Source organism: Lissotriton vulgaris, unplaced genomic scaffold (assembly GCF_964263255.1).
Source record: "Lissotriton vulgaris unplaced genomic scaffold, aLisVul1.2 SCAFFOLD_714, whole genome shotgun sequence".
Classification (NCBI taxonomy): Eukaryota; Metazoa; Chordata; class Amphibia; order Caudata; family Salamandridae; genus Lissotriton; species Lissotriton vulgaris.
In genome coordinates this window covers 445,866-472,314 of record NW_028248223.1, presented here as the reverse complement: position 1 = coordinate 472,314, position 26,449 = coordinate 445,866, and the positions used below count along the sequence as shown (strand labels likewise).

Below are 26,449 nucleotides of genomic sequence, written 5' to 3'. Positions count from 1 at the left end.
CATGTGAGAGACAGAGAAATGGATGTAGTAGTTTGGAAATGTAGAATGTTTTAATATTCTTCAGTCAAAGATTATCATTATTTTGTAAATTGCATGTCCTGATAAACGTTTGCACATTTAACACTGTTATGGAGAATGTAGCTGAAAAGAATCAAATCACATTATCGCTCTTTACACTATGAGCATTCAACTGAGATATCTTTTCATCAATGTAAGAAAAGCCCCCGCACTGATGCGCTCTCTTTTGTCTCAATGGAAAAAGCCCTCGTGTATGGCGGGGTTCCATGGTGTAATGGTTAGCACTCTGGACTCTGAATCCAGCGATCCGAGTTCAAATCTCGGTGGGACCTGCTTGAATTATGAGATTTAATATTTCACTAATTTCTTAGAATTTGGACTTGGAAAAACATAACGTCAAAGCTTTATGCTGAAACTTATCAACGTATAAGTATGTATCTATGTATACATGGCTATATCCATCTAGATAGCGATAATACAATATAAAGAAATGAATTAATCATAAACATAAGTACAGAAGCTGAAAACTAAAAACTGTTCTTTCCCATCCACAATTTGAGCAAGAGGTTCCTTTTCTTTCTCATCTGTATGATCAGTAATAAGATAGTTAATTTTGCTGATTTCTTATCTGACAACATTCTTGACTTACACAGTGCATTTAATTGTGCATTTCTTTGAAAGAGGAATTCAGATTAATACATCTGACATGTCTTTCGAAAGATTCTACTTCATGGTTATGGATTTACTTTAGAAAAACAGAGTGTAAATATCTGTGTGTCTGAATTTCAAGATTGTTATTTAAAAGTTCATCTCTTCTGCCCCCAAAATACACAATTTGATTCCTAAAGTTTTCTTTTAATGAAGGCTTTCCAATTAAAAAAGTTCCTTGTTCCCCTTATCAATAACAGTAAGATTTAAACAAGTAATATCTTGCATCAGCCCCTTGTGATGAGTTTGAGAAAACGGAGTCAGCTCACAAAATGTCTCATTATTTTGAGCCATTTAATTTCCATGTTTTCTAAAAGTTCTATAATTTGCTCACATCAAATAGACTTTTAAAATACAATCAATAAATTAATGTTTCACTCTACCCGTGTTAGATTTATGATATTTATGAATACACTTGACAGAAAAAGATTTGGTCATAAGTCATGAAAGTGGTCCCACCGAGATTTGAACTCGGATCCTTGGATTCAAAGTCCAAAGTGCTAACCATTACACCATGGATCCTCCCATGTGACAGGGGAGCAAATTGCTGCAGCAATGTGGACATTTCACATTTTTTATTTTCTACAGTCAAAGACAAACAGAATTGTATTACTTTTCTATTCTGTTCAACTTTTGCCCATTGAACTATGTTAGGGAAGTATGTTGCACAAAGGACTCAAGTAACGCTATGACTCTGTTGAACAGTACTTTTTATGTGAGATAAGATTTTGCAATAAAAATTAAGATTTCCCTGTGAATGCAATCTCTTCTGTCAAAACGGAAAGCTCAACCTGGTACAGGTGGGTTGATGGTGTTATGCTTGTCAATCTGGACTCTGAAAACAGGGATCTAAGTACAAAGCTCAGTAGGACTTATCTAAACTTTACGATTTTGTTTCCATTCAGTTCTTAGAAGTATTAATTGGAAAAACATCTCATTTACTTATAAACTTGTACGTATCAACTTATATGTATGTATCTCCCTATATATCGCTATATGTCTATGTATATTTATCGGAAAATATAAATATATACATTATGAAAATACATATAATTAATAGAGGTGAAAATAATGAACAGTTGTTGCCTCTCCGCATTTGAAACATGAGCGCCTTCTCCTTCCTCTTCTATATGTCCTGAAATTGAGATAGTCACTTTTTAATCAATTTTGATCTAACAACATAGTTGATTTGTACAAAGCATATCATACGATCTGTGAATAATTTAAAAAAGAAAATTAGATCAGTACCTTTGAGGCCTCCAAGCAAAAGCTTATATTTCATGATTGCAGATCGACTGTTGAAAATCAGCATGAGAAATGTTTTATTTCACAACTTCCATACTAATATACAAAAAACATTTCTGCTATCTGATTGATACCGTCATTGTGGTTCTCTAGGTTTGATTTAAGAAAACATCTCTTTCAAAATGTGCTATATTCGCTTTATCAATAGTGTGGAAATCTTCAAAAAGGAATGCTGGGAATCAGCCCTCTGAAATGCATTTGAGAAAAACAGGATAGGATTTTGTAATGTCACACTATTTTGTCTAGGAATGTGATGTAAAAGTATTATAAAGTTCGTATTTCTGTAACTTGTTCAAGCTGTTGGACATTTTGAAAGGAGTCAATATTTGTCTCTTTCAACCTACTGGTGTTGGATTAGAGCTATCAATAAACAAAGATGACAGAAATGGAAAAGGTCAAGAGTAGTAAAGAAGTACCTCAAAGAATTGGACTGGTACCTTTGCATGCAAAGTCCAAAGTGCCAACCATTGCTCTTTGGAGCCACCCATGTGAGAGACAGAGAAATGGATGTAGTAGTTTGGAAATGTAGAATGTTTTAATATTCTTCAGTCAAAGATTATCATTATTTTAAAAATTGCATGTCCTGATAAACGTTTGCACATTTAACACTGTTATGGAGAATGTAGCTGAAAAGAATCAAATCACATTATCGCTCTTTACACTATGAGCATTCAACTGAGATATCTTTTCATCAATGTAAGAAAAGCCCCCGCACTGATGCGCTCTCTTTTGTCTCAATGGAAAAAGCCCTCATGTATGGCGGGGTTCCATGGTGTAATGGTTAGCACTCTGGACTCTGAATCCAGCGATCCGAGTTCAAATCTCGGTGGGACCTGCTTGAATTATGAGATTTAATATTTCACTAATTTCTTAGAATTTGGACTTGGAAAAACATAACGTCAAAGCTTTATACTGAAACTTATCAACGTATAAGTATGTATCTATGTATACATGGCTATATCCATCTAGATAGCGATAATACAATTTAAAGAAATGAATTAATCATAAACATAAGTACAGAAGCTGAAAACTAAAAACTGTTCTTTCCCATCCACAATTTGAGCAAGAGGTTCCTTTTCTTTCTCATCTGTATGATCAGTAATAAGATAGTTAATTTTGCTGATTTCTTATCTGACAACATTCTTGACTTACACAGTGCATTTAATTGTGCATTTCTTTGAAAGAGGAATTCAGATTAATACATCTGACATGTCTTTCGAAAGATTCTACTTCATGGCTATGGATTTACTTTAGAAAAACAGAGTGTAAATATCTGTGTGTCTGAATTTCAAGATTGTTATTTAAAAGTTCATCTCTTCTGCCCCCAAAATACACAATTTGATTCCTAAAGTTTTCTTTTAATGAAGGCTTTCCAATTAAAAAAGTTCCTTGTTCCCCTTATCAATAACAGTAAGATTTAAACAAGTAATATCTTGCATCAGCCCCTTGTGATGAGTTTGAGAAAACAGAGTCAGCTCACAAAATGTCTCATTATTTTGAGCCATTTAATTTCCATGTTTTCTAAAAGTTCTATAATTTGCTCACATCAAATAGACTTTTAAAATACAATCAATAAATTAATGTTTCACTCTACCCGTGTTAGATTTATGATATTTATGAATACACTTGACAGAAAAAGATTTGGTCATAAGTCATGAAAGTGGTCCCACCGAGATTTGAACTCGGATCCTTGGATTCAAAGTCCAAAGTGCTAACCATTACACCATGGAACCTCCCATGTGACAGGGGAGCAAATTGCTGCAGCAATGTGGACATTTCACATTTTTTATTTTCTACAGTCAAAGACAAACAGAATTGTATTACTTTTCTATTCTGTTCAACTTTTGCCCATTGAACTATGTTAGGGAAGTATGTTGCACAAAGGACTCAAGTAACGCTATGACTCTGTTGAACAGTACTTTTTATGTGAGATAAGATTTTGCAATAAAAATTAAGATTTCCCTGTGAATGCAATCTCTTCTGTCAAAACGGAAAGCTCAACCTGGTACAGGTGGGTTGATGGTGTTATGCTTGTCAATCTGGACTCTGAAAACAGGGATCTAAGTACAAAGCTCAGTGGGACTTATCTAAACTTTACGATTTTGTTTCCATTCAGTTCTTAGAAGTATTAATTGGAAAAACATCTCATTTACTTATAAACTTGTACGTATCAACTTATATGTATGTATCTCCCTATATATCGCTATATGTCTATGTATATTTATCGGAAAATATAAATATATACATTATGAAAATACATATAATTAATAGAGGTGAAAATAATGAACAGTTGTTGCCTCTCCGCATTTGAAACATGAGCGCCTTCTCCTTCCTCTTCTATATGTCCTGAAATTGAGATAGTCACTTTTTAATCAATTTTGATCTAACAACATAGTTGATTTGTACAAAGCATATCATACGATCTGTGAATAATTTTAAAAAAGAAAATTAGATCAGTACCTTTGAGGCCTCCAAGCAAAAGCTTATATTTCATGATTGCAGATCGACTGTTGAAAATCAGCATGAGAAATGTTTTATTTCACAACTTCCATACTAATATACAAAAAACATTTCTACTATCTGATTGATACCGTCATTGTGGTTCTCTAGGTTTGATTTAAGAAAACATCTCTTTCAAAATGTGCTATATTCGCCTTATCAATAGTGTGGAAATCTTCAAAAAGGAATGCTGGGAATCAGCCCTCTGAAATGCATTTGAGAAAAACAGGATAGGATTTTGTAATGTCACACTATTTTGTCTAGGAATGTGATGTAAAAGTATTATAAAGTTCGTATTTCTGTAACTTGTTCAAGCTGTTGGACATTTTGAAAGGAGTCAATATTTGTCTCTTTCAACCTACTGGTGTTGGATTAGAGCTATCAATAAACAAAGATGACAGAAATGGAAAAGGTCAAGAGTAGTAAAGAAGTACCTCAAAGAATTGGACTGGTACCTTTGCATGCAAAGTCCAAAGTGCCAACCATTGCTCTTTGGAGCCACCCATGTGAGAGACAGAGAAATGGATGTAGTAGTTTGGAAATGTAGAATGTTTTAATATTCTTCAGTCAAAGATTATCATTATTTTGTAAATTGCATGTCCTGATAAACGTTTGCACATTTAACACTGTTATGGAGAATGTAGCTGAAAAGAATCAAATCACATTATCGCTCTTTACACTATGAGCATTCAACTGAGATATCTTTTCATCAATGTAAGAAAAGCCCCCGCACTGATGCGCTCTCTTTTGTCTCAATGGAAAAAGCCCTCGTGTATGGCGGAGTTCCATGGTGTAATGGTTAGCACTCTGGACTCTGAATCCAGCGATCCGAGTTCAAATCGCGGTGGGACCTGCTTGAATTATGAGATTTAATATTTCACTAATTTCTTAGAATTTGGACTTGGAAAAACATAACGTCAAAGCTTTATGCTGAAACTTATCAACGTATAAGTATGTATCTATGTATACATGGCTATATCCATCTAGATAGCGATAATACAATATAAAGAAATGAATTAATCATAAACATAAGTACAGAAGCTGAAAACTAAAAACTGTTCTTTCCCATCCACAATTTGAGCAAGAGGTTCCTTTTCTTTCTCATCTGTATGATCAGTAATAAGATAGTTAATTTTGCTGATTTCTTATCTGACAACATTCTTGACTTACACAGTGCATTTAATTGTGCATTTCTTTGAAAGAGGAATTCAGATTAATACATCTGACATGTCTTTCGAAAGATTCTACTTCATGGTTATGGATTTACTTTAGAAAAACAGAGTGTAAATATCTGTGTGTCTGAATTTCAAGATTGTTATTTAAAAGTTCATCTCTTCTGCCCCCAAAATACACAATTTGATTCCTAAAGTTTTCTTTTAATGAAGGCTTTCCAATTAAAAAAGTTCCTTGTTCCCCTTATCAATAACAGTAAGATTTAAACAAGTAATATCTTGCATCAGCCCCTTGTGATGAGTTTGAGAAAACGGAGTCAGCTCACAAAATGTCTCATTATTTTGAGCCATTTAATTTCCATGTTTTCTAAAAGTTCTATAATTTGCTCACATCAAATAGACTTTTAAAATACAATCAATAAATTAATGTTTCACTCTACCCGTGTTAGATTTATGATATTTATGAATACACTTGACAGAAAAAGATTTGGTCATAAGTCATGAAAGTGGTCCCACCGAGATTTGAACTCGGATCCTTGGATTCAAAGTCCAAAGTGCTAACCATTACACCATGGAACCTCCCATGTGACAGGGGAGCAAATTGCTGCAGCAATGTGGACATTTCACATTTTTTATTTTCTACAGTCAAAGACAAACAGAATTGTATTACTTTTCTATTCTGTTCAACTTTTGCCCATTGAACTATGTTAGGGAAGTATGTTGCACAAAGGACTCAAGTAACGCTATGACTCTGTTGAACAGTACTTTTTATGTGAGATAAGATTTTGCAATAAAAATTAAGATTTCCCTGTGAATGCAATCTCTTCTGTCAAAACGGAAAGCTCAACCTGGTACAGGTGGGTTGATGGTGTTATGCTTGTCAATCTGGACTCTGAAAACAGGGATCTAAGTACAAAGCTCAGTGGGACTTATCTAAACTTTACGATTTTGTTTCCATTCAGTTCTTAGAAGTATTAATTGGAAAAACATCTCATTTACTTATAAACTTGTACGTATCAACTTATATGTATGTATCTCCCTATATATCGCTATATGTCTATGTATATTTATCGGAAAATATAAATATATACATTATGAAAATACATATAATTAATAGAGGTGAAAATAATGAACAGTTTTTGCCTCTCCGCATTTGAAACATGAGCGCCTTCTCCTTCCTCTTCTATATGTCCTGAAATTGAGATAGTCACTTTTTAATCAATTTTGATCTAACAACATAGTTGATTTGTACAAAGCATATCATACGATCTGTGAATAATTTAAAAAAGAAAATTAGATCAGTACCTTTGAGGCCTCCAAGCAAAAGCTTATATTTCATGATTGCAGATCGACTGTTGAAAATCAGCATGAGAAATGTTTTATTTCACAACTTCCATACTAATATACAAAAAACATTTCTACTATCTGATTGATACCGTCATTGTGGTTCTCTAGGTTTGATTTAAGAAAACATCTCTTTCAAAATGTGCTATATTCGCTTTATCAATAGTGTGGAAATCTTCAAAAAGGAATGCTGGGAATCAGCCCTCTGAAATGCATTTGAGAAAAACAGGATAGGATTTTGTAATGTCACACTATTTTGTCTAGGAATGTGATGTAAAAGTATTATAAAGTTCGTATTTCTGTAACTTGTTCAAGCTGTTGGACATTTTGAAAGGAGTCAATATTTGTCTCTTTCAACCTACTGGTGTTGGATTAGAGCTATCAATAAACAAAGATGACAGAAATGGAAAAGGTCAAGAGTAGTAAAGAAGTACCTCAAAGAATTGGACTGGTACCTTTGCATGCAAAGTCCAAAGTGCCAACCATTGCTCTTTGGAGCCACCCATGTGAGAGACAGAGAAATGGATGTAGTAGTTTGGAAATGTAGAATGTTTTAATATTCTTCAGTCAAAGATTATCATTATTTTGTAAATTGCATGTCCTGATAAACGTTTGCACATTTAACACTGTTATGGAGAATGTAGCTGAAAAGAATCAAATCACATTATCGCTCTTTACACTATGAGCATTCAACTGAGATATCTTTTCATCAATGTAAGAAAAGCCCCCGCACTGATGCGCTCTCTTTTGTCTCAATGGAAAAAGCCCTCATGTATGGCGGGGTTCCATGGTGTAATGGTTAGCACTCTGGACTCTGAATCCAGCGATCCGAGTTCAAATCTCGGTGGGACCTGCTTGAATTATGAGATTTAATATTTCACTAATTTCTTAGAATTTGGACTTGGAAAAACATAACGTCAAAGCTTTATACTGAAACTTATCAACGTATAAGTATGTATCTATGTATACATGGCTATATCCATCTAGATAGCGATAATACAATATAAAGAAATGAATTAATCATAAACATAAGTACAGAAGCTGAAAACTAAAAACTGTTCTTTCCCATCCACAATTTGAGCAAGAGGTTCCTTTTCTTTCTCATCTGTATGATCAGTAATAAGATAGTTAATTTTGCTGATTTCTTATCTGACAACATTCTTGACTTACACAGTGCATTTAATTGTGCATTTCTTTGAAAGAGGAATTCAGATTAATACATCTGACATGTCTTTCGAAAGATTCTACTTCATGGCTATGGATTTACTTTAGAAAAACAGAGTGTAAATATCTGTGTGTCTGAATTTCAAGATTGTTATTTAAAAGTTCATCTCTTCTGCCCCCAAAATACACAATTTGATTCCTAAAGTTTTCTTTTAATGAAGGCTTTCCAATTAAAAAAGTTCCTTGTTCCCCTTATCAATAACAGTAAGATTTAAACAAGTAATATCTTGCATCAGCCCCTTGTGATGAGTTTGAGAAAACAGAGTCAGCTCACAAAATGTCTCATTATTTTGAGCCATTTAATTTCCATGTTTTCTAAAAGTTCTATAATTTGCTCACATCAAATAGACTTTTAAAATACAATCAATAAATTAATGTTTCACTCTACCCGTGTTAGATTTATGATATTTATGAATACACTTGACAGAAAAAGATTTGGTCATAAGTCATGAAAGTGGTCCCACCGAGATTTGAACTCGGATCCTTGGATTCAAAGTCCAAAGTGCTAACCATTACACCATGGAACCTCCCATGTGACAGGGGAGCAAATTGCTGCAGCAATGTGGACATTTCACATTTTTTATTTTCTACAGTCAAAGACAAACAGAATTGTATTACTTTTCTATTCTGTTCAACTTTTGCCCATTGAACTATGTTAGGGAAGTATGTTGCACAAAGGACTCAAGTAACGCTATGACTCTGTTGAACAGTACTTTTTATGTGAGATAAGATTTTGCAATAAAAATTAAGATTTCCCTGTGAATGCAATCTCTTCTGTCAAAACGGAAAGCTCAACCTGGTACAGGTGGGTTGATGGTGTTATGCTTGTCAATCTGGACTCTGAAAACAGGGATCTAAGTACAAAGCTCAGTGGGACTTATCTAAACTTTACGATTTTGTTTCCATTCAGTTCTTAGAAGTATTAATTGGAAAAACATCTCATTTACTTATAAACTTGTACGTATCAACTTATATGTATGTATCTCCCTATATATCGCTATATGTCTATGTATATTTATCGGAAAATATAAATATATACATTATGAAAATACATATAATTAATAGAGGTGAAAATAATGAACAGTTGTTGCCTCTCCGCATTTGAAACATGAGCGCCTTCTCCTTCCTCTTCTATATGTCCTGAAATTGAGATAGTCACTTTTTAATCAATTTTGATCTAACAACATAGTTGATTTGTACAAAGCATATCATACGATCTGTGAATAATTTAAAAAAAAAAAATTAGATCAGTACCTTTGAGGCCTCCAAGCAAAAGCTTATATTTCATGATTGCAGATCGACTGTTGAAAATCAGCATGAGAAATGTTTTATTTCACAACTTCCATACTAATATACAAAAAACATTTCTACTATCTGATTGATACCGTCATTGTGGTTCTCTAGGTTTGATTTAAGAAAACATCTCTTTCAAAATGTGCTATATTCGCCTTATCAATAGTGTGGAAATCTTCAAAAAGGAATGCTGGGAATCAGCCCTCTGAAATGCATTTGAGAAAAACAGGATAGGATTTTGTAATGTCACACTATTTTGTCTAGGAATGTGATGTAAAAGTATTATAAAGTTCGTATTTCTGTAACTTGTTCAAGCTGTTGGACATTTTGAAAGGAGTCAATATTTGTCTCTTTCAACCTACTGGTGTTGGATTAGAGCTATCAATAAACAAAGATGACAGAAATGGAAAAGGTCAAGAGTAGTAAAGAAGTACCTCAAAGAATTGGACTGGTACCTTTGCATGCAAAGTCCAAAGTGCCAACCATTGCTCTTTGGAGCCACCCATGTGAGAGACAGAGAAATGGATGTAGTAGTTTGGAAATGTAGAATGTTTTAATATTCTTCAGTCAAAGATTATCATTATTTTGTAAATTGCATGTCCTGATAAACGTTTGCACATTTAACACTGTTATGGAGAATGTAGCTGAAAAGAATCAAATCACATTATCGCTCTTTACACTATGAGCATTCAACTGAGATATCTTTTCATCAATGTAAGAAAAGCCCCCGCACTGATGCGCTCTCTTTTGTCTCAATGGAAAAAGCCCTCGTGTATGGCGGGGTTCCATGGTGTAATGGTTAGCACTCTGGACTCTGAATCCAGCGATCCGAGTTCAAATCTCGGTGGGACCTGCTTGAATTATGAGATTTAATATTTCACTAATTTCTTAGAATTTGGACTTGGAAAAACATAACGTCAAAGCTTTATGCTGAAACTTATCAACGTATAAGTATGTATCTATGTATACATGGCTATATCCATCTAGATAGCGATAATACAATATAAAGAAATGAATTAATCATAAACATAAGTACAGAAGCTGAAAACTAAAAACTGTTCTTTCCCATCCACAATTTGAGCAAGAGGTTCCTTTTCTTTCTCATCTGTATGATCAGTAATAAGATAGTTAATTTTGCTGATTTCTTATCTGACAACATTCTTGACTTACACAGTGCATTTAATTGTGCATTTCTTTGAAAGAGGAATTCAGATTAATACATCTGACATGTCTTTCGAAAGATTCTACTTCATGGTTATGGATTTACTTTAGAAAAACAGAGTGTAAATATCTGTGTGTCTGAATTTCAAGATTGTTATTTAAAAGTTCATCTCTTCTGCCCCCAAAATACACAATTTGATTCCTAAAGTTTTCTTTTAATGAAGGCTTTCCAATTAAAAAAGTTCCTTGTTCCCCTTATCAATAACAGTAAGATTTAAACAAGTAATATCTTGCATCAGCCCCTTGTGATGAGTTTGAGAAAACGGAGTCAGCTCACAAAATGTCTCATTATTTTGAGCCATTTAATTTCCATGTTTTCTAAAAGTTCTATAATTTGCTCACATCAAATAGACTTTTAAAATACAATCAATAAATTAATGTTTCACTCTACCCGTGTTAGATTTATGATATTTATGAATACACTTGACAGAAAAAGATTTGGTCATAAGTCATGAAAGTGGTCCCACCGAGATTTGAACTCGGATCCTTGGATTCAAAGTCCAAAGTGCTAACCATTACACCATGGATCCTCCCATGTGACAGGGGAGCAAATTGCTGCAGCAATGTGGACATTTCACATTTTTTATTTTCTACAGTCAAAGACAAACAGAATTGTATTACTTTTCTATTCTGTTCAACTTTTGCCCATTGAACTATGTTAGGGAAGTATGTTGCACAAAGGACTCAAGTAACGCTATGACTCTGTTGAACAGTACTTTTTATGTGAGATAAGATTTTGCAATAAAAATTAAGATTTCCCTGTGAATGCAATCTCTTCTGTCAAAACGGAAAGCTCAACCTGGTACAGGTGGGTTGATGGTGTTATGCTTGTCAATCTGGACTCTGAAAACAGGGATCTAAGTACAAAGCTCAGTAGGACTTATCTAAACTTTACGATTTTGTTTCCATTCAGTTCTTAGAAGTATTAATTGGAAAAACATCTCATTTACTTATAAACTTGTACGTATCAACTTATATGTATGTATCTCCCTATATATCGCTATATGTCTATGTATATTTATCGGAAAATATAAATATATACATTATGAAAATACATATAATTAATAGAGGTGAAAATAATGAACAGTTGTTGCCTCTCCGCATTTGAAACATGAGCGCCTTCTCCTTCCTCTTCTATATGTCCTGAAATTGAGATAGTCACTTTTTAATCAATTTTGATCTAACAACATAGTTGATTTGTACAAAGCATATCATACGATCTGTGAATAATTTAAAAAAGAAAATTAGATCAGTACCTTTGAGGCCTCCAAGCAAAAGCTTATATTTCATGATTGCAGATCGACTGTTGAAAATCAGCATGAGAAATGTTTTATTTCAGAACTTCCATACTAATATACAAAAAACATTTCTACTATCTGATTGATACCGTCATTGTGGTTCTCTAGGTTTGATTTAAGAAAACATCTCTTTCAAAATGTGCTATATTCGCTTTATCAATAGTGTGGAAATCTTCAAAAAGGAATGCTGGGAATCAGCCCTCTGAAATGCATTTGAGAAAAACAGGATAGGATTTTGTAATGTCACACTATTTTGTCTAGGAATGTGATGTAAAAGTATTATAAAGTTCGTATTTCTGTAACTTGTTCAAGCTGTTGGACATTTTGAAAGGAGTCAATATTTGTCTCTTTCAACCTACTGGTGTTGGATTAGAGCTATCAATAAACAAAGATGACAGAAATGGAAAAGGTCAAGAGTAGTAAAGAAGTACCTCAAAGAATTGGACTGGTACCTTTGCATGCAAAGTCCAAAGTGCCAACCATTGCTCTTTGGAGCCACCCATGTGAGAGACAGAGAAATGGATGTAGTAGTTTGGAAATGTAGAATGTTTTAATATTCTTCAGTCAAAGATTATCATTATTTTGTAAATTGCATGTCCTGATAAACGTTTGCACATTTAACACTGTTATGGAGAATGTAGCTGAAAAGAATCAAATCACATTATCGCTCTTTACACTATGAGCATTCAACTGAGATATCTTTTCATCAATGTAAGAAAAGCCCCCGCACTGATGCGCTCTCTTTTGTCTCAATGGAAAAAGCCCTCATGTATGGCGGGGTTCCATGGTGTAATGGTTAGCACTCTGGACTCTGAATCCAGCGATCCGAGTTCAAATCTCGGTGGGACCTGCTTGAATTATGAGATTTAATATTTCACTAATTTCTTAGAATTTGGACTTGGAAAAACATAACGTCAAAGCTTTATGCTGAAACTTATCAACGCATAAGTATGTATCTATGTATACATGGCTATATCCATCTAGATAGCGATAATACAATATAAAGAAATGAATTAATCATAAACATAAGTACAGAACCTGAAAACTAAAAACTGTTCTTTCCCATCCACAATTTGAGCAAGAGGTTCTTTTTCTTTCTCATCTGTATGATCAGTAATAAGATAGTTAATTTTGCTGATTTCTTATCTGACAACATTCTTGACTTACACAGTGCATTTAATTGTGCATTTCTTTGAAAGAGGAATTCAGATTAATACATCTGACATGTCTTTCGAAAGATTCTACTTCATGGTTATGGATTTACTTTAGAAAAACAGAGTGTAAATATCTGTGTGTCTGAATTTCAAGATTGTTATTTAAAAGTTCATCTCTTCTGCCCCCAAAATACACAATTTGATTCCTCAAGTTTTCTTTTAATGAAGGCTTTCCAATTAAAAAAGTTCATTGTTCCCCTTATCAATACCAGTAAGATTTAAACAAGTAATATCTTGCATCAGCCCCTTGTGATGAGTTTGAGAAAGCGGAGTCAGCTCACAAAATGTCTCATTATTTTGAGCCATTTAATTTCCATGTTTTCTAAAAGTTCTATAATTTGCTCACATCAAATAGACTTTTAAAATACAATCAATAAATTAATGTTTCACTCTACCCGTGTTAGATTTATGATATTTATGAATACACTTGACAGAAAAAGATTTGGTCATAAGTCATGAAAGTGGTCCCACCGAGATTTGAACTCGGATCCTTGGATTCAAAGTCCAAAGTGCTAACCATTACACCATGGAACCTCCCATGTGACAGGGGAGCAAATTGCTGCAGCAATGTGGACATTTCACATTTTTTATTTTCTACAGTCAAAGACAAACAGAATTGTATTACTTTTCTATTCTGTTCAACTTTTGCCCATTGAACTATGTTAGGGAAGTATGTTGCACAAAGGACTCAAGTAACGCTATGACTCTGTTGAACAGTACTTTTTATGTGAGATAAGATTTTGCAATAAAAATTAAGATTTCCCTGTGAATGCAATCTCTTCTGTCAAAACGGAAAGCTCAACCTGGTACAGGTGGGTTGATGGTGTTATGCTTGTCAATCTGGACTCTGAAAACAGGGATCTAAGTACAAAGCTCAGTGGGACTTATCTAAACTTTACGATTTTGTTTCCATTCAGTTCTTAGAAGTATTAATTGGAAAAACATCTCATTTACTTATAAACTTGTACGTATCAACTTATATGTATGTATCTCCCTATATATCGCTATATGTCTATGTATATTTATCGGAAAATATAAATATATACATTATGAAAATACATATAATTAATAGAGGTGAAAATAATGAACAGTTGTTGCCTCTCCGCATTTGAAACATGAGCGCCTTCTCCTTCCTCTTCTATATGTCCTGAAATTGAGATAGTCACTTTTTAATCAATTTTGATCTAACAACATAGTTGATTTGTACAAAGCATATCATACGATCTGTGAATAATTTTAAAAAAGAAAATTAGATCAGTACCTTTGAGGCCTCCAAGCAAAAGCTTATATTTCATGATTGCAGATCGACTGTTGAAAATCAGCATGAGAAATGTTTTATTTCACAACTTCCATACTAATATACAAAAAACATTTCTACTATCTGATTGATACCGTCATTGTGGTTCTCTAGGTTTGATTTAAGAAAACATCTCTTTCAAAATGTGCTATATTCGCCTTATCAATAGTGTGGAAATCTTCAAAAAGGAATGCTGGGAATCAGCCCTCTGAAATGCATTTGAGAAAAACAGGATAGGATTTTGTAATGTCACACTATTTTGTCTAGGAATGTGATGTAAAAGTATTATAAAGTTCGTATTTCTGTAACTTGTTCAAGCTGTTGGACATTTTGAAAGGAGTCAATATTTGTCTCTTTCAACCTACTGGTGTTGGATTAGAGCTATCAATAAACAAAGATGACAGAAATGGAAAAGGTCAAGAGTAGTAAAGAAGTACCTCAAAGAATTGGACTGGTACCTTTGCATGCAAAGTCCAAAGTGCCAACCATTGCTCTTTGGAGCCACCCATGTGAGAGACAGAGAAATGGATGTAGTAGTTTGGAAATGTAGAATGTTTTAATATTCTTCAGTCAAAGATTATCATTATTTTGTAAATTGCATGTCCTGATAAACGTTTGCACATTTAACACTGTTATGGAGAATGTAGCTGAAAAGAATCAAATCACATTATCGCTCTTTACACTATGAGCATTCAACTGAGATATCTTTTCATCAATGTAAGAAAAGCCCCCGCACTGATGCGCTCTCTTTTGTCTCAATGGAAAAAGCCCTCGTGTATGGCGGAGTTCCATGGTGTAATGGTTAGCACTCTGGACTCTGAATCCAGCGATCCGAGTTCAAATCGCGGTGGGACCTGCTTGAATTATGAGATTTAATATTTCACTAATTTCTTAGAATTTGGACTTGGAAAAACATAACGTCAAAGCTTTATGCTGAAACTTATCAACGTATAAGTATGTATCTATGTATACATGGCTATATCCATCTAGATAGCGATAATACAATATAAAGAAATGAATTAATCATAAACATAAGTACAGAAGCTGAAAACTAAAAACTGTTCTTTCCCATCCACAATTTGAGCAAGAGGTTCCTTTTCTTTCTCATCTGTATGATCAGTAATAAGATAGTTAATTTTGCTGATTTCTTATCTGACAACATTCTTGACTTACACAGTGCATTTAATTGTGCATTTCTTTGAAAGAGGAATTCAGATTAATACATCTGACATGTCTTTCGAAAGATTCTACTTCATGGTTATGGATTTACTTTAGAAAAACAGAGTGTAAATATCTGTGTGTCTGAATTTCAAGATTGTTATTTAAAAGTTCATCTCTTCTGCCCCCAAAATACACAATTTGATTCCTAAAGTTTTCTTTTAATGAAGGCTTTCCAATTAAAAAAGTTCCTTGTTCCCCTTATCAATAACAGTAAGATTTAAACAAGTAATATCTTGCATCAGCCCCTTGTGATGAGTTTGAGAAAACGGAGTCAGCTCACAAAATGTCTCATTATTTTGAGCCATTTAATTTCCATGTTTTCTAAAAGTTCTATAATTTGCTCACATCAAATAGACTTTTAAAATACAATCAATAAATTAATGTTTCACTCTACCCGTGTTAGATTTATGATATTTATGAATACACTTGACAGAAAAAGATTTGGTCATAAGTCATGAAAGTGGTCCCACCGAGATTTGAACTCGGATCCTTGGATTCAAAGTCCAAAGTGCTAACCATTACACCATGGAACCTCCCATGTGACAGGGGAGCAAATTGCTGCAGCAATGTGGACATTTCACATTTTTTATTTTCTACAGTCAAAGACAAACAGAATTGTATTACTTTTCTATTCTGTTCAACTTTTGCCCATTGAACTATGTTAGGGAAGTATGTTGCACAAAGGACTCAAGTAACGCTATGACTCTGTTGAACAGTACTTTTTATGTGAGATAAGATTTTGCAATAAAAATTAAGATTTCCCTGTGAATGCAATCTCTTCTGTCAAAACGGAAAGCTCAACCTGGTACAGGTGGGTTGATGGTGTTATGCTTGTCAATCTGGACTCTGAAAACTGGGATCTAAGTACAAAGCTCAGTGGGACTTATCTAAACTTTACGATTTTGTTTCCATTCAGTTCTTAGAAGTATTAATTGGAAAAACATCTCATTTACTTATAAACTTGTACGTATCAACTTATATGTATGTATCTCCCTATATATCGCTATATGTCTATGTATATTTATCGGAAAATATAAATATATACATTATGAAAATACATATAATTAATAGAGGTGAAAATAATGAACAGTTGTTGCCTCTCCGCATTTGAAACATGAGCGCCTTCTCCTTCCTCTTCTATATGTCCTGAAATTGAGATAGTCACTTTTTAATCAATTTTGATCTAACAACATAGTTGATTTGTACAAAGCATATCATACGATCTGTGAATAATTTTAAAAAAGAAAATTAGATCAGTACCTTTGAGGCCTCCAAGCAAAAGCTTATATTTCATGATTGCAGATCGACTGTTGAAAATCAGCATGAGAAATGTTTTATTTCACAACTTCCATACTAATATACAAAAAACATTTCTACTATCTGATTGATACCGTCATTGTGGTTCTCTAGGTTTGATTTAAGAAAACATCTCTTTCAAAATGTGCTATATTCGCCTTATCAATAGTGTGGAAATCTTCAAAAAGGAATGCTGGGAATCAGCCCTCTGAAATGCATTTGAGAAAAACAGGATAGGATTTTGTAATGTCACACTATTTTGTCTAGGAATGTGATGTAAAAGTATTATAAAGTTCGTATTTCTGTAACTTGTTCAAGCTGTTGGACATTTTGAAAGGAGTCAATATTTGTCTCTTTCAACCTACTGGTGTTGGATTAGAGCTATCAATAAACAAAGATGACAGAAATGGAAAAGGTCAAGAGTAGTAAAGAAGTACCTCAAAGAATTGGACTGGTACCTTTGCATGCAAAGTCCAAAGTGCCAACCATTGCTCTTTGGAGCCACCCATGTGAGAGACAGAGAAATGGATGTAGTAGTTTGGAAATGTAGAATGTTTTAATATTCTTCAGTCAAAGATTATCATTATTTTGTAAATTGCATGTCCTGATAAACGTTTGCACATTTAACACTGTTATGGAGAATGTAGCTGAAAAGAATCAAATCACATTATCGCTCTTTACACTATGAGCATTCAACTGAGATATCTTTTCATCAATGTAAGAAAAGCCCCCGCACTGATGCGCTCTCTTTTGTCTCAATGGAAAAAGCCCTCGTGTATGGCGGAGTTCCATGGTGTAATGGTTAGCACTCTGGACTCTGAATCCAGCGATCCGAGTTCAAATCGCGGTGGGACCTGCTTGAATTATGAGATTTAATATTTCACTAATTTCTTAGAATTTGGACTTGGAAAAACATAACGTCAAAGCTTTATGCTGAAACTTATCAACGTATAAGTATGTATCTATGTATACATGGCTATATCCATCTAGATAGCGATAATACAATATAAAGAAATGAATTAATCATAAACATAAGTACAGAAGCTGAAAACTAAAAACTGTTCTTTCCCATCCACAATTTGAGCAAGAGGTTCCTTTTCTTTCTCATCTGTATGATCAGTAATAAGATAGTTAATTTTGCTGATTTCTTATCTGACAACATTCTTGACTTACACAGTGCATTTAATTGTGCATTTCTTTGAAAGAGGAATTCAGATTAATACATCTGACATGTCTTTCGAAAGATTCTACTTCATGGTTATGGATTTACTTTAGAAAAACAGAGTGTAAATATCTGTGTGTCTGAATTTCAAGATTGTTATTTAAAAGTTCATCTCTTCTGCCCCCAAAATACACAATTTGATTCCTAAAGTTTTCTTTTAATGAAGGCTTTCCAATTAAAAAAGTTCCTTGTTCCCCTTATCAATAACAGTAAGATTTAAACAAGTAATATCTTGCATCAGCCCCTTGTGATGAGTTTGAGAAAACGGAGTCAGCTCACAAAATGTCTCATTATTTTGAGCCATTTAATTTCCATGTTTTCTAAAAGTTCTATAATTTGCTCACATCAAATAGACTTTTAAAATACAATCAATAAATTAATGTTTCACTCTACCCGTGTTAGATTTATGATATTTATGAATACACTTGACAGAAAAAGATTTGGTCATAAGTCATGAAAGTGGTCCCACCGAGATTTGAACTCGGATCCTTGGATTCAAAGTCCAAAGTGCTAACCATTACACCATGGAACCTCCCATGTGACAGGGGAGCAAATTGCTGCAGCAATGTGGACATTTCACATTTTTTATTTTCTACAGTCAAAGACAAACAGAATTGTATTACTTTTCTATTCTGTTCAACTTTTGCCCATTGAACTATGTTAGGGAAGTATGTTGCACAAAGGACTCAAGTAACGCTATGACTCTGTTGAACAGTACTTTTTATGTGAGATAAGATTTTGCAATAAAAATTAAGATTTCCCTGTGAATGCAATCTCTTCTGTCAAAACGGAAAGCTCAACCTGGTACAGGTGGGTTGATGGTGTTATGCTTGTCAATCTGGACTCTGAAAACAGGGATCTAAGTACAAAGCTCAGTGGGACTTATCTAAACTTTACGATTTTGTTTCCATTCAGTTCTTAGAAGTATTAATTGGAAAAACATCTCATTTACTTATAAACTTGTACGTATCAACTTATATGTATGTATCTCCCTATATATCGCTATATGTCTATGTATATTTATCGGAAAATATAAATATATACATTATGAAAATACATATAATTAATAGAGGTGAAAATAATGAACAGTTTTTGCCTCTCCGCATTTGAAACATGAGCGCCTTCTCCTTCCTCTTCTATATGTCCTGAAATTGAGATAGTCACTTTTTAATCAATTTTGATCTAACAACATAGTTGATTTGTACAAAGCATATCATACGATCTGTGAATAATTTAAAAAAGAAAATTAGATCAGTACCTTTGAGGCCTCCAAGCAAAAGCTTATATTTCATGATTGCAGATCGACTGTTGAAAATCAGCATGAGAAATGTTTTATTTCACAACTTCCATACTAATATACAAAAAACATTTCTACTATCTGATTGATACCGTCATTGTGGTTCTCTAGGTTTGATTTAAGAAAACATCTCTTTCAAAATGTGCTATATTCGCTTTATCAATAGTGTGGAAATCTTCAAAAAGGAATGCTGGGAATCAGCCCTCTGAAATGCATTTGAGAAAAACAGGATAGGATTTTGTAATGTCACACTATTTTGTCTAGGAATGTGATGTAAAAGTATTATAAAGTTCGTATTTCTGTAACTTGTTCAAGCTGTTGGACATTTTGAAAGGAGTCAATATTTGTCTCTTTCAACCTACTGGTGTTGGATTAGAGCTATCAATAAACAAAGATGACAGAAATGGAAAAGGTCAAGAGTAGTAAAGAAGTACCTCAAAGAATTGGACTGGTACCTTTGCATGCAAAGTCCAAAGTGCCAACCATTGCTCTTTGGAGCCACCCATGTGAGAGACAGAGAAATGGATGTAGTAGTTTGGAAATGTAGAATGTTTTAATATTCTTCAGTCAAAGATTATCATTATTTTAAAAATTGCATGTCCTGATAAACGTTTGCACATTTAACACTGTTATGGAGAATGTAGCTGAAAAGAATCAAATCACATTATCGCTCTTTACACTATGAGCATTCAACTGAGATATCTTTTCATCAATGTAAGAAAAGCCCCCGCACTGATGCGCTCTCTTTTGTCTCAATGGAAAAAGCCCTCATGTATGGCGGGGTTCCATGGTGTAATGGTTAGCACTCTGGACTCTGAATCCAGCGATCCGAGTTCAAATCTCGGTGGGACCTGCTTGAATTATGAGATTTAATATTTCACTAATTTCTTAGAATTTGGACTTGGAAAAACATAACGTCAAAGCTTTATACTGAAACTTATCAACGTATAAGTATGTATCTATGTATACATGGCTATATCCATCTAGATAGCGATAATACAATTTAAAGAAATGAATTAATCATAAACATAAGTACAGAAGCTGAAAACTAAAAACTGTTCTTTCCCATCCACAATTTGAGCAAGAGGTTCCTTTTCTTTCTCATCTGTATGATCAGTAATAAGATAGTTAATTTTGCTGATTTCTTATCTGACAACATTCTTGACTTACACAGTGCATTTAATTGTGCATTTCTTTGAAAGAGGAATTCAGATTAATACATCTGACATGTCTTTCGAAAGATTCTACTTCATGGCTATGGATTTACTTTAGAAAAACAGAGTGTAAATATCTGTGTGTCTGAATTTCAAGATTGTTATTTAAAAGTTCATCTCTTCTGCCCCCAAAATACACAATTTGATTCCTAAAGTTTTCTTTTAATGAAGGCTTTCCAATTAAAAAAGTTCCTTGTTCCCCTTATCAATAACAGTAAGATTTAAACAAGTAATATCTTGCATCAGCCCCTTGTGATGAGTTTGAGAAAACAGAGTCAGCTCACAAAATGTCTCATTATTTTGAGCCATTTAATTTCCATGTTTTCTAAAAGTTCTATAATTTGCTCACATCAAATAGACTTTTAAAATACAATCAATAAATTAATGTTTCACTCTACCCGTGTTAGATTTATGATATTTATGAATACACTTGACAGAAAAAGATTTGGTCATAAGTCATGAAAGTGGTCCCACCGAGATTTGAACTCGGATCCTTGGATTCAAAGTCCAAAGTGCTAACCATTACACCATGGAACCTCCCATGTGACAGGGGAGCAAATTGCTGCAGCAATGTGGACATTTCACATTTTTTATTTTCTACAGTCAAAGACAAACAGAATTGTATTACTTTTCTATTCTGTTCAACTTTTGCCCATTGAACTATGTTAGGGAAGTATGTTGCACAAAGGACTCAAGTAACGCTATGACTCTGTTGAACAGTACTTTTTATGTGAGATAAGATTTTGCAATAAAAATTAAGATTTCCCTGTGAATGCAATCTCTTCTGTCAAAACGGAAAGCTCAACCTGGTACAGGTGGGTTGATGGTGTTATGCTTGTCAATCTGGACTCTGAAAACAGGGATCTAAGTACAAAGCTCAGTGGGACTTATCTAAACTTTACGATTTTGTTTCCATTCAGTTCTTAGAAGTATTAATTGGAAAAACATCTCATTTACTTATAAACTTGTACGTATCAACTTATATGTATGTATCTCCCTATATATCGCTATATGTCTATGTATATTTATCGGAAAATATAAATATATACATTATGAAAATACATATAATTAATAGAGGTGAAAATAATGAACAGTTGTTGCCTCTCCGCATTTGAAACATGAGCGCCTTCTCCTTCCTCTTCTATATGTCCTGAAATTGAGATAGTCACTTTTTAATCAATTTTGATCTAACAACATAGTTGATTTGTACAAAGCATATCATACGATCTGTGAATAATTTTAAAAAAGAAAATTAGATCAGTACCTTTGAGGCCTCCAAGCAAAAGCTTATATTTCATGATTGCAGATCGACTGTTGAAAATCAGCATGAGAAATGTTTTATTTCACAACTTCCATACTAATATACAAAAAACATTTCTACTATCTGATTGATACCGTCATTGTGGTTCTCTAGGTTTGATTTAAGAAAACATCTCTTTCAAAATGTGCTATATTCGCCTTATCAATAGTGTGGAAATCTTCAAAAAGGAATGCTGGGAATCAGCCCTCTGAAATGCATTTGAGAAAAACAGGATAGGATTTTGTAATGTCACACTATTTTGTCTAGGAATGTGATGTAAAAGTATTATAAAGTTCGTATTTCTGTAACTTGTTCAAGCTGTTGGACATTTTGAAAGGAGTCAATATTTGTCTCTTTCAACCTACTGGTGTTGGATTAGAGCTATCAATAAACAAAGATGACAGAAATGGAAAAGGTCAAGAGTAGTAAAGAAGTACCTCAAAGAATTGGACTGGTACCTTTGCATGCAAAGTCCAAAGTGCCAACCATTGCTCTTTGGAGCCACCCATGTGAGAGACAGAGAAATGGATGTAGTAGTTTGGAAATGTAGAATGTTTTAATATTCTTCAGTCAAAGATTATCATTATTTTGTAAATTGCATGTCCTGATAAACGTTTGCACATTTAACACTGTTATGGAGAATGTAGCTGAAAAGAATCAAATCACATTATCGCTCTTTACACTATGAGCATTCAACTGAGATATCTTTTCATCAATGTAAGAAAAGCCCCCGCACTGATGCGCTCTCTTTTGTCTCAATGGAAAAAGCCCTCGTGTATGGCGGAGTTCCATGGTGTAATGGTTAGCACTCTGGACTCTGAATCCAGCGATCCGAGTTCAAATCGCGGTGGGACCTGCTTGAATTATGAGATTTAATATTTCACTAATTTCTTAGAATTTGGACTTGGAAAAACATAACGTCAAAGCTTTATGCTGAAACTTATCAACGTATAAGTATGTATCTATGTATACATGGCTATATCCATCTAGATAGCGATAATACAATATAAAGAAATGAATTAATCATAAACATAAGTACAGAAGCTGAAAACTAAAAACTGTTCTTTCCCATCCACAATTTGAGCAAGAGGTTCCTTTTCTTTCTCATCTGTATGATCAGTAATAAGATAGTTAATTTTGCTGATTTCTTATCTGACAACATTCTTGACTTACACAGTGCATTTAATTGTGCATTTCTTTGAAAGAGGAATTCAGATTAATACATCTGACATGTCTTTCGAAAGATTCTACTTCATGGTTATGGATTTACTTTAGAAAAACAGAGTGTAAATATCTGTGTGTCTGAATTTCAAGATTGTTATTTAAAAGTTCATCTCTTCTGCCCCCAAAATACACAATTTGATTCCTAAAGTTTTCTTTTAATGAAGGCTTTCCAATTAAAAAAGTTCCTTGTTCCCCTTATCAATAACAGTAAGATTTAAACAAGTAATATCTTGCATCAGCCCCTTGTGATGAGTTTGAGAAAACGGAGTCAGCTCACAAAATGTCTCATTATTTTGAGCCATTTAATTTCCATGTTTTCTAAAAGTTCTATAATTTGCTCACATCAAATAGACTTTTAAAATACAATCAATAAATTAATGTTTCACTCTACCCGTGTTAGATTTATGATATTTATGAATACACTTGACAGAAAAAGATTTGGTCATAAGTCATGAAAGTGGTCCCACCGAGATTTGAACTCGGATCCTTGGATTCAAAGTCCAAAGTGCTAACCATTACACCATGGAACCTCCCATGTGACAGGGGAGCAAATTGCTGCAGCAATGTGGACATTTCACATTTTTTATTTTCTACAGTCAAAGACAAACAGAATTGTATTACTTTTCTATTCTGTTCAACTTTTGCCCATTGAACTATGTTAGGGAAGTATGTTGCACAAAGGACTCAAGTAACGCTATGACTCTGTTGAACAGTACTTTTTATGTGAGATAAGATTTTGCAATAAAAATTAAGATTTCCCTGTGAATGCAATCTCTTCTGTCAAAACGGAAAGCTCAACCTGGTACAGGTGGGTTGATGGTGTTATGCTTGTCAATCTGGACTCTGAAAACAGGGATCTAAGTACAAAGCTCAGTGGGACTTATCTAAACTTTACGATTTTGTTTCCATTCAGTTCTTAGAAGTATTAATTGGAAAAACATCTCATTTACTTATAAACTTGTACGTATCAACTTATATGTATGTATCTCCCTATATATCGCTATATGTCTATGTATATTTATCGGAAAATATAAATATATACATTATGAAAATACATATAATTAATAGAGGTGAAAATAATGAACAGTTTTTGCCTCTCCGCATTTGAAACATGAGCGCCTTCTCCTTCCTCTTCTATATGTCCTGAAATTGAGATAGTCACTTTTTAATCAATTTTGATCTAACAACATAGTTGATTTGTACAAAGCATATCATACGATCTGTGAATAATTTAAAAAAGAAAATTAGATCAGTACCTTTGAGGCCTCCAAGCAAAAGCTTATATTTCATGATTGCAGATCGACTGTTGAAAATCAGCATGAGAAATGTTTTATTTCACAACTTCCATACTAATATACAAAAAACATTTCTACTATCTGATTGATACCGTCATTGTGGTTCTCTAGGTTTGATTTAAGAAAACATCTCTTTCAAAATGTGCTATATTCGCTTTATCAATAGTGTGGAAATCTTCAAAAAGGAATGCTGGGAATCAGCCCTCTGAAATGCATTTGAGAAAAACAGGATAGGATTTTGTAATGTCACACTATTTTGTCTAGGAATGTGATGTAAAAGTATTATAAAGTTCGTATTTCTGTAACTTGTTCAAGCTGTTGGACATTTTGAAAGGAGTCAATATTTGTCTCTTTCAACCTACTGGTGTTGGATTAGAGCTATCAATAAACAAAGATGACAGAAATGGAAAAGGTCAAGAGTAGTAAAGAAGTACCTCAAAGAATTGGACTGGTACCTTTGCATGCAAAGTCCAAAGTGCCAACCATTGCTCTTTGGAGCCACCCATGTGAGAGACAGAGAAATGGATGTAGTAGTTTGGAAATGTAGAATGTTTTAATATTCTTCAGTCAAAGATTATCATTATTTTGTAAATTGCATGTCCTGATAAACGTTTGCACATTTAACACTGTTATGGAGAATGTAGCTGAAAAGAATCAAATCACATTATCGCTCTTTACACTATGAGCATTCAACTGAGATATCTTTTCATCAATGTAAGAAAAGCCCCCGCACTGATGCGCTCTCTTTTGTCTCAATGGAAAAAGCCCTCATGTATGGCGGGGTTCCATGGTGTAATGGTTAGCACTCTGGACTCTGAATCCAGCGATCCGAGTTCAAATCTCGGTGGGACCTGCTTGAATTATGAGATTTAATATTTCACTAATTTCTTAGAATTTGGACTTGGAAAAACATAACGTCAAAGCTTTATACTGAAACTTATCAACGTATAAGTATGTATCTATGTATACATGGCTATATCCATCTAGATAGCGATAATACAATATAAAGAAATGAATTAATCATAAACATAAGTACAGAAGCTGAAAACTAAAAACTGTTCTTTCCCATCCACAATTTGAGCAAGAGGTTCCTTTTCTTTCTCATCTGTATGATCAGTAATAAGATAGTTAATTTTGCTGATTTCTTATCTGACAACATTCTTGACTTACACAGTGCATTTAATTGTGCATTTCTTTGAAAGAGGAATTCAGATTAATACATCTGACATGTCTTTCGAAAGATTCTACTTCATGGCTATGGATTTACTTTAGAAAAACAGAGTGTAAATATCTGTGTGTCTGAATTTCAAGATTGTTATTTAAAAGTTCATCTCTTCTGCCCCCAAAATACACAATTTGATTCCTAAAGTTTTCTTTTAATGAAGGCTTTCCAATTAAAAAAGTTCCTTGTTCCCCTTATCAATAACAGTAAGATTTAAACAAGTAATATCTTGCATCAGCCCCTTGTGATGAGTTTGAGAAAACAGAGTCAGCTCACAAAATGTCTCATTATTTTGAGCCATTTAATTTCCATGTTTTCTAAAAGTTCTATAATTTGCTCACATCAAATAGACTTTTAAAATACAATCAATAAATTAATGTTTCACTCTACCCGTGTTAGATTTATGATATTTATGAATACACTTGACAGAAAAAGATTTGGTCATAAGTCATGAAAGTGGTCCCACCGAGATTTGAACTCGGATCCTTGGATTCAAAGTCCAAAGTGCTAACCATTACACCATGGAACCTCCCATGTGACAGGGGAGCAAATTGCTGCAGCAATG

At 33.7% G+C, this 26,449-nt stretch overlaps 16 non-coding genes across 16 annotated transcripts; 7 read left to right on the top strand and 9 right to left on the bottom strand.

Moving 5' to 3' along the window:
* Positions 1 to 278: 278 nt before the first annotated feature.
* Positions 279 to 350, top strand: TRNAQ-CUG (transfer RNA glutamine (anticodon CUG)). Its single transcript has one exon. It is a non-coding gene; the product is annotated as a tRNA-Gln (tRNA).
* A 2,444-nt stretch (positions 351 to 2,794) lies between these two features.
* Positions 2,795 to 2,866, top strand: TRNAQ-CUG (transfer RNA glutamine (anticodon CUG)). Its single transcript has one exon. It is a non-coding gene; the product is annotated as a tRNA-Gln (tRNA).
* Positions 2,867 to 3,692: 826 nt separating this feature from the next.
* TRNAQ-UUG (transfer RNA glutamine (anticodon UUG)) lies at positions 3,693 to 3,764 on the bottom strand. The gene has a single exon. It is a non-coding gene; the product is annotated as a tRNA-Gln (tRNA).
* Positions 3,765 to 6,209: 2,445 nt separating this feature from the next.
* Positions 6,210 to 6,281, bottom strand: TRNAQ-UUG (transfer RNA glutamine (anticodon UUG)). Its single transcript has one exon. It is a non-coding gene; the product is annotated as a tRNA-Gln (tRNA).
* A 1,546-nt stretch (positions 6,282 to 7,827) lies between these two features.
* TRNAQ-CUG (transfer RNA glutamine (anticodon CUG)) lies at positions 7,828 to 7,899 on the top strand. The gene has a single exon. It is a non-coding gene; the product is annotated as a tRNA-Gln (tRNA).
* Positions 7,900 to 8,725: 826 nt separating this feature from the next.
* On the bottom strand, positions 8,726 to 8,797 carry TRNAQ-UUG (transfer RNA glutamine (anticodon UUG)). Its single transcript has one exon. It is a non-coding gene; the product is annotated as a tRNA-Gln (tRNA).
* A 1,547-nt stretch (positions 8,798 to 10,344) lies between these two features.
* TRNAQ-CUG (transfer RNA glutamine (anticodon CUG)) lies at positions 10,345 to 10,416 on the top strand. The gene has a single exon. It is a non-coding gene; the product is annotated as a tRNA-Gln (tRNA).
* A 2,444-nt stretch (positions 10,417 to 12,860) lies between these two features.
* TRNAQ-CUG (transfer RNA glutamine (anticodon CUG)) lies at positions 12,861 to 12,932 on the top strand. The gene has a single exon. It is a non-coding gene; the product is annotated as a tRNA-Gln (tRNA).
* An 826-nt stretch (positions 12,933 to 13,758) lies between these two features.
* On the bottom strand, positions 13,759 to 13,830 carry TRNAQ-UUG (transfer RNA glutamine (anticodon UUG)). The gene has a single exon. It is a non-coding gene; the product is annotated as a tRNA-Gln (tRNA).
* Positions 13,831 to 16,275: 2,445 nt separating this feature from the next.
* On the bottom strand, positions 16,276 to 16,347 carry TRNAQ-UUG (transfer RNA glutamine (anticodon UUG)). The gene has a single exon. It is a non-coding gene; the product is annotated as a tRNA-Gln (tRNA).
* Positions 16,348 to 18,792: 2,445 nt separating this feature from the next.
* Positions 18,793 to 18,864, bottom strand: TRNAQ-UUG (transfer RNA glutamine (anticodon UUG)). Its single transcript has one exon. It is a non-coding gene; the product is annotated as a tRNA-Gln (tRNA).
* A 1,546-nt stretch (positions 18,865 to 20,410) lies between these two features.
* On the top strand, positions 20,411 to 20,482 carry TRNAQ-CUG (transfer RNA glutamine (anticodon CUG)). The gene has a single exon. It is a non-coding gene; the product is annotated as a tRNA-Gln (tRNA).
* Positions 20,483 to 21,308: 826 nt separating this feature from the next.
* On the bottom strand, positions 21,309 to 21,380 carry TRNAQ-UUG (transfer RNA glutamine (anticodon UUG)). Its single transcript has one exon. It is a non-coding gene; the product is annotated as a tRNA-Gln (tRNA).
* Positions 21,381 to 23,825: 2,445 nt separating this feature from the next.
* Positions 23,826 to 23,897, bottom strand: TRNAQ-UUG (transfer RNA glutamine (anticodon UUG)). The gene has a single exon. It is a non-coding gene; the product is annotated as a tRNA-Gln (tRNA).
* Positions 23,898 to 25,443: 1,546 nt separating this feature from the next.
* TRNAQ-CUG (transfer RNA glutamine (anticodon CUG)) lies at positions 25,444 to 25,515 on the top strand. Its single transcript has one exon. It is a non-coding gene; the product is annotated as a tRNA-Gln (tRNA).
* An 826-nt stretch (positions 25,516 to 26,341) lies between these two features.
* Positions 26,342 to 26,413, bottom strand: TRNAQ-UUG (transfer RNA glutamine (anticodon UUG)). The gene has a single exon. It is a non-coding gene; the product is annotated as a tRNA-Gln (tRNA).
* Between the last annotated feature and the right edge of the window lie 36 nt (positions 26,414 to 26,449).